This window comes from Diadema antillarum, unplaced genomic scaffold, assembly GCF_040938485.1.
Source record: "Diadema antillarum isolate AM-2024a unplaced genomic scaffold, OU_Dant_1.0 scf00000205, whole genome shotgun sequence".
Lineage (NCBI taxonomy): Eukaryota > Metazoa > Echinodermata > Echinoidea > Diadematoida > Diadematidae > Diadema > Diadema antillarum.
Genome location: NW_027271094.1, coordinates 832334 through 844794, shown reverse-complemented (window position 1 = coordinate 844794; position 12461 = coordinate 832334).

The window sequence follows — 12461 nt, the reverse complement described above, 5'->3', positions numbered from 1 at the left end:
TGTATATATATATATATATATATATATATATATATGTGTGTGTGTGTGTGTGTGTGTGTGTGTAGAGAGAGAGAGAGAGAGATACACGAATGGTAAATCAACACTTTATACCGTTTCATTTTTAAACTAAGGGTAATGACATGGTCAATCCCTTTTACATAAATATGGTTGGAGGAGTGACAACATTCAGAATGTTTACTTTCCATTTAATTTTTTGGAGTGCAAAAGAGACGATCATTGTCACTACTGAAAATGGGCTACCCTCCGTATACTGTACATGTATCTATTTTTCTCCGAGCTTCATGTAAGACATTTATCATGTATGAAATTAATATACGTCATACAAGCGTATGTTGATTTTACTGCAGTAATAAAACAAAACAAACTCTGAAAGGTATATTATGATGATAATCAACGAACAGAATGAGAAAAGGTTGATAGAATCTCAAGGAAGTTACAGAATTAAAATCTCATATTTTCAGCGAATACAAATATGTAGGCCTATACGTCTATATTTGTCGCAATTGCAATGAATAAAAATTCAATAGTACACTTTCCCCTCCCCTTCAAAGAAAAATAGGAAAGTCACCATTGCTGTAGCTACTCTGTACAATAATTATACAGTTGTACTACAAAACTAGTGCTAAAGGGACTAGTTTTCGTGTTATCTGCATGTAAAAAAAAAAAGATCAACAAGAAGATAAATGTACATGTAGGAATCTACACATTTATGTATCGCGAAGATTTGTGTTTGGGTCACAGGAAGACTTACGAGGCTATAATATCACTGTTTTCAACTATTTATATCATTGTACTATAGTAATTGGCCCAATAATTGTGGCTACACAACAGTCATGTACATGTAGTACATGATCGTAATATAGATTTTTTTCCTTCTTTTTTTTTGTGCTGATACTTAATAACGAAAACGGTTATAACGATATTCCGCTTACAACGAAATAAAAATTCAGGTCGCAACATTATCCTTTCTATTTTTTTTAATTGTTTATTTGTTCGTTTATAACGAAATTTCGAAATAACGAAAGAAAATTGCCGGTCCGAGGACTTCGTTATAACGGGTGTCCACTGTATAAATAAAAATGTATCATTCTTTCATGAAACCCTACGGGAAACGTAAAATTACGTAATGCCTAATTAAGGTCTGATTTTGACGAGAAATCTACAGCCATTGACAGCTGCACCATTATGCTAGTGTGAGCCTATTCCACCTATCAAAGTAAACTTGAAGTAAAAAGGGTGAAAAAAAAACCAACGAAGCAGAGCTGAAGGCCGGGTATGTCATATTAAATCATAGGTAAGCATCATGACATGAGAACTTTACATGTATCAAGCCGTGATGTAAGGTACACTGTAATGTGACACAGGACGCGCAAATTAAATGATATTAAAAGGAAAAAACGCACGCAAGCAGGCAATACGTTATTTTTGGTGTAGTAAACATATCATGCCTTAAAGTACATGTACATGACGATAACTTACACAATTTTGCCTTTTCATTCAAAGATACAGAAATGTGAACTAAAACACAAAACAGCAAAGACAAAAACACATTAAAAAAAATGGTGTCGTAGACCTATGTTTAGAGTAGAATCTCCGCAGTTGACAACGGATACCCTACTTATCACAAATCCGACTACGAATACACGTATATTCCGTACTGTATGCAGAAGATTCCGATATGAAATACACAGTGCAATGCTATTAGAAAAGATCCTATTACCGCTCCTTCATCCGATAATCTTCCTACGGCAGCGAATTCGGCACAATGAAAGAAGATCCTGACGTATTAATACAATGTATTTCATCGTGGCGGATTTAAATCGGGATGGGGATGAACTAAACTGAGCGTCGATCGCAGCACTCTCGTGCAATCATTTACAGTTTCCTTTGGGTGGTAAAAAGCTCTGTCTCGGTTTGTTTAGACGATTTATCAAGTGCCATCTATTCTGGAAAGGTTTCACTGCAAGTGGTCGATCTATCAGAATGTTGGAAGGTGAGACCTGCTTGATCGTTAGCGAAACGACTATCATCTCGGATTGCCTGCCGTCATCGGCCTCTTCTCCCTCTTCAGCCCTTCCTCATCAATCACCGTCTCATGCTTGCCTCGACCTGCCGTCCGCTTGAGGTATCCCGCGTCCTCAGCCATCCTCCTCCATCTTGTCAGACTACTTACGACTTTGGCTAGCGGCGTCAGTGGAGCCTTTCCCACACGGCCATCTCGTCTCGCCACGTCGCGCTGAACACTGGGCAGAGGAGGGTGAGGCACAACTCCAGCGATGCCAGATGCTAGCTCCCTTCGAGATCTCGTGCTTTCGGCTGCGTGGAGAATGTCCGAAGTTTGCCTGGTTCCTGCTGATGCATCATGCATACGTTTAACTCGGACGAGCTCCTTTGTAAACAGTAGGACCAAACAAGAAGAAAGGAGGAAGGACAACACAAAACAATATAATTAAAAGCAACTTCAACAAATGTTCAATGATTTACTCCTTTACGGCATGAGTGTATTTGAAACGATCATTTACAGCTTTCAAAACTCATTAAACTCCAAAGCTTTGCTCCCCAAGACGAAAGAACAGGGTGCTCTCAAGTGCACGGTGGCTTTGCCTATCATACAATACACAGACAAGATAACTCCAGATGAGTAGAGAAAAATAAGACCAAAGAACAGGTATACTATCCTCTGTATGAGGAACTCTCAGTTTCCATGAAAGGAGTTTAACTTGCACGTGTATACTTTCATTCAACGCTTGCTTGGGAACCAGAAGTCCGCAGTGATTTATAGTAGGCCTACATGTACGAAATAGGCGCCATTATTGTATAGTGGACACCACAAGCAATGAAGGCAGCATTGTGGCGCCCGAAAAAACAAGTTGAACAAAATTTAACTTTCCGACGTTGAGGTCCTTGACCGTCAGACGGTCTGTATCTTCCAGTGTGTTAGTGTTATAGTGTTAGTGTTAGTGTGTGTGTGTGTGTGTGTGTGTGCGTGTGTTCGTGCTTGCGTGAGAAAAGAGGGAGGCGGAGCCAACGCCTAATTCAGATAATGGCATTGATGCCCAGTGATGGGGGAGGGGGGTAGCATGCAAAACGTGAAGAATCATAAAATTGTAGACACCATAATGAAAAGACCAATTTGTCCATGCTGTCAATTACCATTATTAAGGTCAACAACCTTCCTGTCTATCTCTAATGAAGGTTAGTTTCCTATAGTATAATGTGTTATAATAATGGCGCAGAAAATTACAACTATAATTGTCGGAGCTATTATCAATTCTCTATTAGTGAAACTGAGAATATTACGATTATTAATTTGTCAATACGAAAGTGACAAACTCATTACAACCAACGACCCTTGCATCAACGCAGGTTGACTGACGTACCAAATATACATGCACAATCTGGGCACAACTTGCAATATATAGCTATTTGCAGTTTCTAACTCATTTAAGACTTTACGGTTTGAATCGTTGCGATCTTTAATCACAATTCTTAATCTAGGTTGGTGATGCTTGGACCTTGCTTTATTGCAGAGAGACTTACTGAGCTATCTCAGATATCCCAACAAGCTTATCATTTTTCTTGCCATATTTCATTTAACTGGCCCCGTCGCTCCTTGTCAATCATTTCATTTTTTTTTTCGAGGAAGATTTTAAGAACGTTTGTATAGCAGCGGGCAATTGGCGGGGTTTATAGAGTGAGAAATGTAATGTAATGTTTTTGCTTTCTCCGCATAATTGTATTGCTTTCAACATATAGGTCGTGCTTTGACTATTTTAAGATGAATCGTAGATTAATATACTTCATTGCTATCAGTATTGTGAAGGAAAAAGGGTGAAGTTATTGCAGACTTTGCCTCTTTCTACTTAGTCTGTACTCCTAATTTTCAAAGTTTTAAAGGACAAGTTCACTTCATAGACATTTGGATTGAATGAATGCAGCAATATTAATAGAACACATCAGTTTGAGGAAAATCGGACAATCCGTTTAAAAGTTATAAAATTTTTAATTTTCTGCTCAGTCACTGCTGGATGAGAAGACTACTACAGCATGTGATGTCACATGTGTACAACGATATAAGAAAATATAAAGAAAATTCAACATAATCTAATTTTCAGTTTTCTCGCATAACAAATGAACACTTGACTTCTCTCATTCAGAAGGCAGGGGGAATAATATTACCCTTAACATACGTACGTCAGTGACGAGTCGAGGAAATGTGCACCTTTTTTTCAAAAAGTAAAATTTTCTGAAATTATCTTTGTATTTTCCTTATAGCGTTGTACACCTGCATGTGACATCATACACTGTAATAGTCTTCTCATCCAGCAGTAACTGTGCAGATACTGTAAAAATTCATAACTTTTGAACGGATTGTCCGATTTCCCCCAAACTTTCCCTGATGTGTTCTACTAATATTGCTGCATTCACTCAATCCACATGTATATGAAGGTGGACTTGCCCTTTAACCAACCAGTCCAAGTCCATGATGAAATGAACAATTTTCCTAACTATACGAGTGGCAACGAAAGTATATCCTTTTTCAAATGATTATTAAAACGTTGGCCTGACATTGCTGAATCGTTAGACTCCGATTTAAACTGATTATGACAGTAATTAGAGCTTAAATTGCCAGTTGACTTAATTATCTTGAAAGAATAGGTCGCCTTCAAGAATCGCTAGAAGAAATGCTATAAAGTTTTACAGTTTGTTCGTTTGTTTAATTATTTGTTTGGTTGTTGCTTTTTTTTTCTTTTTCTTTTTTTAGGGGGGGGGGTGTTTTACCTTAATGCCGTCTCCGAAATAATTTATTGATAATCAACAAAACTCCCGGAAGATGAGGATAATATTATGCTCATAGAAGGAAGATGGTGCTGAGAGACGGAGGGAGAATGTATTTGGGAGCACTGTTTCTTCAATGAGTCAGTGTTTCTACACAATAATCAAGAATAAAAGCCCAGGGTTATGCAATTTGTATTCAACTGCAGAGTCTTTACTTAAGTTTATTTGTAGAGTGAAAGCCGGCGTCATGCTTTTGCAATGATAATTTATGCGTCAGTCCTTTTTGGACTGTGCATGAGATCTCTGGAAATTAAACAATTCTATTTGAAGGAAAGAATCAACTTTCTGTTGTTGTTGTTTTTTTGACATGGTTAGTCAGCATTTCGGATACTATTCCTGGCTAAACTGAAACAACAGAATATACATAATATGACATGTAAATGCACGGCCGGCGGCTCGTTTTTTTAAAGAGGGGGCCCAGTTTATATTTCTGGTGCCACTTCCGGGTTTCATCAGCTAACAAGTAAAAAAGGCCTTCAGCGCGACTTCTGGTGCCACTTCCGGGTTTCATCAGCTAACAAGCAAAAGAACAACAACAACAACAAAAGACCTTCAGCGCAACTTCTGGCGCCACTTCCGGGTTTCAGCAGCTAACTTCCGCCTGCCCTGAAATGTATGGCAGTTATGTATGAAGCCAAGTTGAGAAAGAGATGGCATTACCGAAAAAAAAAAATAAATTGGTTAGCGCAATTCTGACAGCAGGAGATGTAAGTGAAAATATCAAAAGGTGAAACACGCCAACCTTCTGCAAAACGAATTATAGACGCGGGCGTCTTTTTATCACTCGCTTTCAGCGGAGATACCTTCGCCTATCAGAGCAGCATGAAAATTTAAACATGTTATTACACGTCAGCTGTGATACTCCCCATTTCCTATGCACAGTTGCAAAATTAACGCCATCATCAGCTCAAAACGATCCGTGGATAGTGATACCTTCTCGTGGGATATTGGCTCCAGGATGGTTGACAGTCTTAAGATTCTCATCTGTATAAAGATTTTTAGTCTAGGCGCCTGAGGCTGAAACTTGTTTTACCGTCTGATGCTTATTGATGGTTTTACCCTATTTCGAGGGTGCTGAATCTTGATCTAGATAATGTATAACTCTTGCATCCGTGGGGGTTTTGAGATATTCGAGATTTCCGCCAGAATGGCCACCAAAAATCTTAAATAGCTTAAAACCCTCAAGAATGCAAGTGTTCCAACAGTCAGATCTGTACTTGTTTCCCTCGAAATATGGGGTAAAACCATGAACTTGTTTTCAATTTGTTCATCATTTACACGGAAAATATATGTAGGCCTATATCAAGATTAAAAATTTTGGCGGCTATTTTGATATTTCAAAATCCTCAAAGATGAAGGAATTTCATCACCTAGATTCGGATTTAACACCCTCAAAATAGGCTAACACCATCAAATCCCGTAATTTTTCACCATTTATAAAGAAATTAAGCCTAAGAATAGCAAACTTTGGCGGCCATTTTGGCGGCCATCTTGATTAGCTCAAAAAAATCAAAGATACAAGAGTTACACCATACAGATTCGGATTCAGCACCTTCGAAATAGGGTCAAACCATCAATAAGCATGGGAAGTCGAGCGGACAGTAAAACAAGGCTAAAAATCTGACTTTGTCCTGGTGCTCGTGCGGTGTGTTTGTATTTTTGTGTTTGTATGTTTGTTCGCTTGTGTGTTTGCGTGGGGATGTATGTATTCTTATTGTACACGTTGGTTGCTTGTAAAAGGAGCCAGCGTTAACGCAGCATTTTTCTTTGACCTCTGCCACCATGACATCTGGATAGGGTCAATCCTATATACACATAGATGACAGAAACTCTCTGAGATGAGAGTGACGTTATTCCAGCATTGTCACATCATAGCTGCACCCTTATACAATGCGACAGGAAAATCGCGTGGGTATGATATGCCAAACCTTGCCGAAATCATCTTGGCAGAGAGAACCGTGACTTCGGGCAATCCTCGAGTTGCACCGTATATATCTCGATGGCATTCCCCGGGCAACAACCCACGCATAACAATCACACATGCATATATACGGAGAAGTCAGTCCCTAATAGATTGAGTGCTTTTAGCTGTATACAATTTTCTACATGATATCCTTCCCCGATATGTGCTCCCCATCGTCTCCAACGCAAAGCCAGGATATGATGATTCTACAATTCCCGAGCAGCCATTAGGCAATGTTGCAAAGGTCCTGGATGGGGACATTCTCCTCGCGTAGTTTCAATTGAATCCACCGAGGACTTTTCTCTCCGGGATAAACTTACATATACATTCAGGAATTTGAGATCGTATAACCCCGCACTACCAATAAAGATGCCTCGATTTTTGTTGTATGAGGAATGAAGCAATGATTTTTTTTCTGTCTCTCTCTCTCTTTGTATGCAGACAAGTTTAGCATTGATGCCTTAAAGCAAAACTATTCACGCATCCCTTGCTCCTAATAAGAATATCCCATCCTAAATCGTCGTGAACTGAAGCTAAAATTAATTTCCTTGCACTCCTCTTGAAGAACACTGCTTTGATGCAACATATTTTGTAACCTTCATTTCTACTGATAATTTTCTTGTCACAAATTTCATTTGCTTTGTTATATTGTAGATCTATCCATAGATTTTGTGCAATACTCCAATTTCTTAATCTTTTCCTTAATCTACCTGTTCAATGTAATTCTTTGATTCACTTTTACCACATTAGTTTTTAAGATAGTTTAAGAGATTTGGATAGATGTATATTTCGCTTCCATTTAGCTGTATAAATGAAAACTAGATAATGTCATTGTATTTAGACATTATTTTCAAGGGCTACTCATTTCATTTGTTTTTGTTTTATGTCTCGTTTTTTATTGCTCGCTCGATTTATTGTATTATGCTTTGATTTTGTTTGTTGTGATTTGTATAATTATGTACTCTTTGTATTAACCCAATGGGAAACCAGAATTATCATGTTAACAACGCTGAAAATAAACAATCAATTAGCGCTTTCATCGTCTTATGCGGAAAATAACTATTATCTATACTACTACTAATACTACTACTACTTCTACTACTATTACTACTACTACTACCACTACTATTTCTACTATACTACCACTACTACTACTACTACTACTACCACTACTATTTCTACTACTACTACTACTACTACTACTACTACTACTACTACTAATACTAATACTACTAATACTTCTTCTACTACTATACCTCTACTACTACTACTGCAGTAGTACTACTAGTACAGAGTACTGTACTACTATATTACAACCGTATAGCTATATAGCTAGAGACCCCAACCAAAAACAAAAACAAAAATAAACCAACAAAGATACAAACGAACACATACATAGCATTTTCATCTTGTTTGTATACGCTTCAGTATACTTGCTATATTAGGATAACGAGAGGATAATGGACCCCTATCTCCCCAAGAGAGCAAGCCCCAACTATGCCACTTTTGGAGACACCAAATAACCGTAAGCCTTTAGTGATGCATTTCACGGACACCACTCTCCACTTTGAAATTGACTTCTTCTGTATACCTGGTAAAGCAGTACCGAGGCGATATTGAAAATGCAAGTCCGCATCAAAATGAAATTCCAGTGTACATAAAGAGCTTCCAAGTATTACCTCCGGATCCTGCGGCCTCCTCGTTCTGTTCAGCAAAGAATTTCTGCTCAGTCGTTTGCTGACTTATACAAGGATACAAATATGACCATGTCATTTAATGCTCATGCCGGGTCGTTGTAGATATATTGATATCGCAAGGGTCGTCAGGAATATCTTATTTTTCATAGAGGTTTTTTTTTTTTTTTTTCAATTGAGGTTTAACTTTCTTGCAGATTATTGCGTGTGACGAAAGCGACGCTAGTTTCATATCAGCATGAGATAAGCGTCTCAGTGAAATTCGAAGACTTTCAACAATTTTCTATGATAAAAATAAATCATTTACCTATCAAAAGAAAAATGCTTCATGATTATCTGCTTTGGTGGTCATGGCAGTATAGCAGTATGAAATGCATAAACAAAATGGATCTACATTACCTAGATGTAAAAAATGTTAACATGTAAATCCCTATCAAATGATTTGTATTAATATATGTCAAAACAAATTTACAGTTTCAGCTTGTGTGTATGTGTGTATGTGTGTATGTGTGTGTGTTTGTGTGTGTGTGTGTGTGTGTGTGCGCGCGTGTGTGTGTGTACATGTGTGTGTTCTTATAAAGATGAATTAAACTCTTCTACATGAATTTTATGTAAATCAGGATCGTACGACATGACATCTTCAAAAGAAGAGCTCTTTTGTTGTATCATTAGTGCTCCCATGCCACATTTCAATCGACAGATGCTTATGCAGATCAATTATAATTTTGATGATCGAAATTACGAGATTATAGATCAGAGTTTCAACCTCGATTGCAACCCTTATCAGTATCATTTAAGACAAATAGTCGGGGGGATCACAAACATGAACACACACTTTCACACACACACACACACACACACACACACACACACACACACACATACAAGCACACGCATAGAAACATTATACTCACCAGCTGCTCACGAACATTGAATACCTCTCGCCTCCCCCACCCCCCACCCCCACCCCCCACCCCCACCCCCCACCCCCAACCCCCCCCCCCAAAAAAAAAAAAAGACAAAAAAAAAGATACCAACAAATAAATCAGAAAAATCATTGAAAAGCAACACGCAAACTAAAGCAAAATGCCAACAGTTGATATAAAGATCCGCCATTGGCAGCCATTGGCATACGCCTTCAGGACTACAAATATAAAGATGTCTTTATCTGGGACTTCCAGGATTGTAAACCTATCTGTTGTCTGAAACGCCTGAAACTGCCTATGACCATCATCCCCTCCAGTTCTTTTCGAAGTGACAAAATGTGTGTTCAATCGCAACACCGTGTAGCGTTCGCTCCACGTCTTTCTTCGACATCAATAATTTCACTCCCGGCATCAAATATTAAAGGCATACTCTTCCAAACCTCCCGGGTACGCCACCCCCATTAGGAGACCTCGTCTTCGCTTCGTTACCCGTGATGATTAAAACCGTCGGCCTGAAACCGATGAAATAGTTTCGGGCCGCGGGTTGGAGGTCGACCAGAGAAGATATTCGTCTCTAATTAACCCATGGCGTCCTTAAAGGTGGTAGCTGTTATTTTTGCAACACATCGTTAATCAGATTCTGAATGGCAATGCTTTGTTATCCCTTACTAATAGGGAGAATTGTGCGGATGTTAGATAAAATATCGCACTTCGTCGGTATAATAACTATGTAACAACTGTGAAATATCTCGATAGAGAACATACGCCAATTATTTTCAAAGTTGTTTTTTTTTTTTACTATGGTAGACACGCCTTTAATGCTACATCAATATATTCATACGCGATATAAAAGCCCTGTATATATTTCTTCTTGTCTAATACAGCGACCGACAAACGCTTTAAGTACTCAGAGAATATAACTTAGAATTCCATCATCTTTCATATCTGAGTGTTGAGTAAGCAGCTGGTTGAAATAAAAATTCTTCACGAGAAAGAAATGCAGATTGTAACTGCAAAATTAAATCTTCATCATGGAAATAAAGGAATTCTTGGCAAATACGTCTATAAGCATTTGACAAGTCATTCTAAGGCAGGTTATTGTGAAGAAGTGCATAAATCATCCTTCAAAAGTGACTTTCAAAGTATATCATATAAGTGATTCTTCATTTGAGCGCAATTTCAAAGTCACTTCTTCTTCGGTAGAAGAATACGATGCAAATAGTTATTTCTTGTATTCTTATATCTCCATCTGATGATTCTTCTTAAGGTGAAGAACTACACAAAAATATCGAACCTTTAGGCTATCGCTATATACCGCCGGAAATTTGCATCGCAAAGTTATATCGTGTTTCCATCTGTAATGTTTGGCTTAAAGCCCTAAATCACATTTAGCGTCTTAACTGCATTATTATGGCTTGATTTATTTCCGTTGCAAGTTGATCTGCCGAGATTGGTGCAATCTATATGCTCTTCTGCGAAACAAGATATTTGATATGTCCAGAAAACACACGGCGGTTGTGAAGGCAGGCATAGTATTCCATTTCAGACTGATCAAGCGATGTGGAAAGTTTCCCGAGGCACGATGGAGCAATCGCAGAAAATGCGTTCAATCACTTTTCTCTTTGTCTATATCGTCTCAAGCTCTCAATACAGCTCGGTAAACGGTTACTATTTCTATCTTTTTTTCTCTCTTATTATCAAAATAACGGTGATATATCACTTTCTCTGATAAGTGTGCATTACCCCCCAAAAAAAAGAATTTCAAGATAATGAAATAAACACACTGTAATAATGTCATGCCCCTTCTTAATACATCAGGCAAAAGCAGATTTACATTATAATATTCAGTATCTGTACAGTCCCTTTGTTTGGAAGTCAATTCTGTTGCACGTCAACGCTCTCTATATACTTAGCTGACCAACTCTACGGAAAGCCAGAATTATTATTAAAATGTACGGAACTAGCAGTACAGTTAGACGTTTTCACTCATCTAAAAGGAGCAAGTCTTGAGAATGAACGAGAAATAGACAAATATCTATCATTGCAAACGAACCTTCAAAATTAATTCCCTCTCCAATAAGAGATGAAAGGTTACTCTACGAGGGAAAAGGAAAAGGGGATGGAAGAGACACAAAGCAGATAGATAAAACATAAACAGAAGTCGGAAATTTCAGAAATATTTGAAAGAAGGAATTTCAAAAGGGGGGCTTGAGTGAATGTAGAACGCGTACACGCCTGGGTTAAGCATTTTGAATGGAACAGTAATTATTGACGAGAAATTATCGGAAAAAAAAAAGAAAAAAAGTGTATACTATAAAAAAGTATACTTTCGATAAAAGTACTCATCCTTACCTGCTCGCCCGAGGTAAGCATCAGCAGAAGAAGTAAGGACAACAATGTGGCTGCCAAAAAGTGTTTCATTCCAGTAGAAATCAAGTGCCGTAGATAAATAGATCGCTCCCGGCCAGTGGCACTTAAAAACAATTTTTCGTGCACTGCTCCTTCCGAGAACCTGGTGCAACACTAAGCACGAGCATTATGGGTCAGAGGTGCTCGCGGGAGGTTGCACTCATCAACGCAAGACACGACATTGGCGCCAATCGCCCGTGTTGAAGGGGGCACCTTGTCAACTACATTTCCAGATGGTGACAGGCGGAAGGCCCTTGGGGGCAAGTGGGTCCGCTGCGCATGCTCGACCAACCAATGGGCGCAAAGCGATGCCCTCTGCACGAGAGAGATGTGAAAAGACATGAAGACGGCGTTGGCCTGCCGGGAAAGCAGGGACAGCATCCTGGTGATGACCGACAGAAAGAAGAATGGGATTTGGTAATGGTGTGGAGAACAGAGGTGACATAAGTACACGGGAAGACCAGAATACTTGTTTCATAACAACATGACAAATTAGAGGTTTTATTTTTTTTTTCCGTCTGCACACTTGGTACTTATATCTGTCTATCAAGCTATTATATATATGTACTCACATATACTTTATATTGTGGTTGTGGTTGGAACCAATTA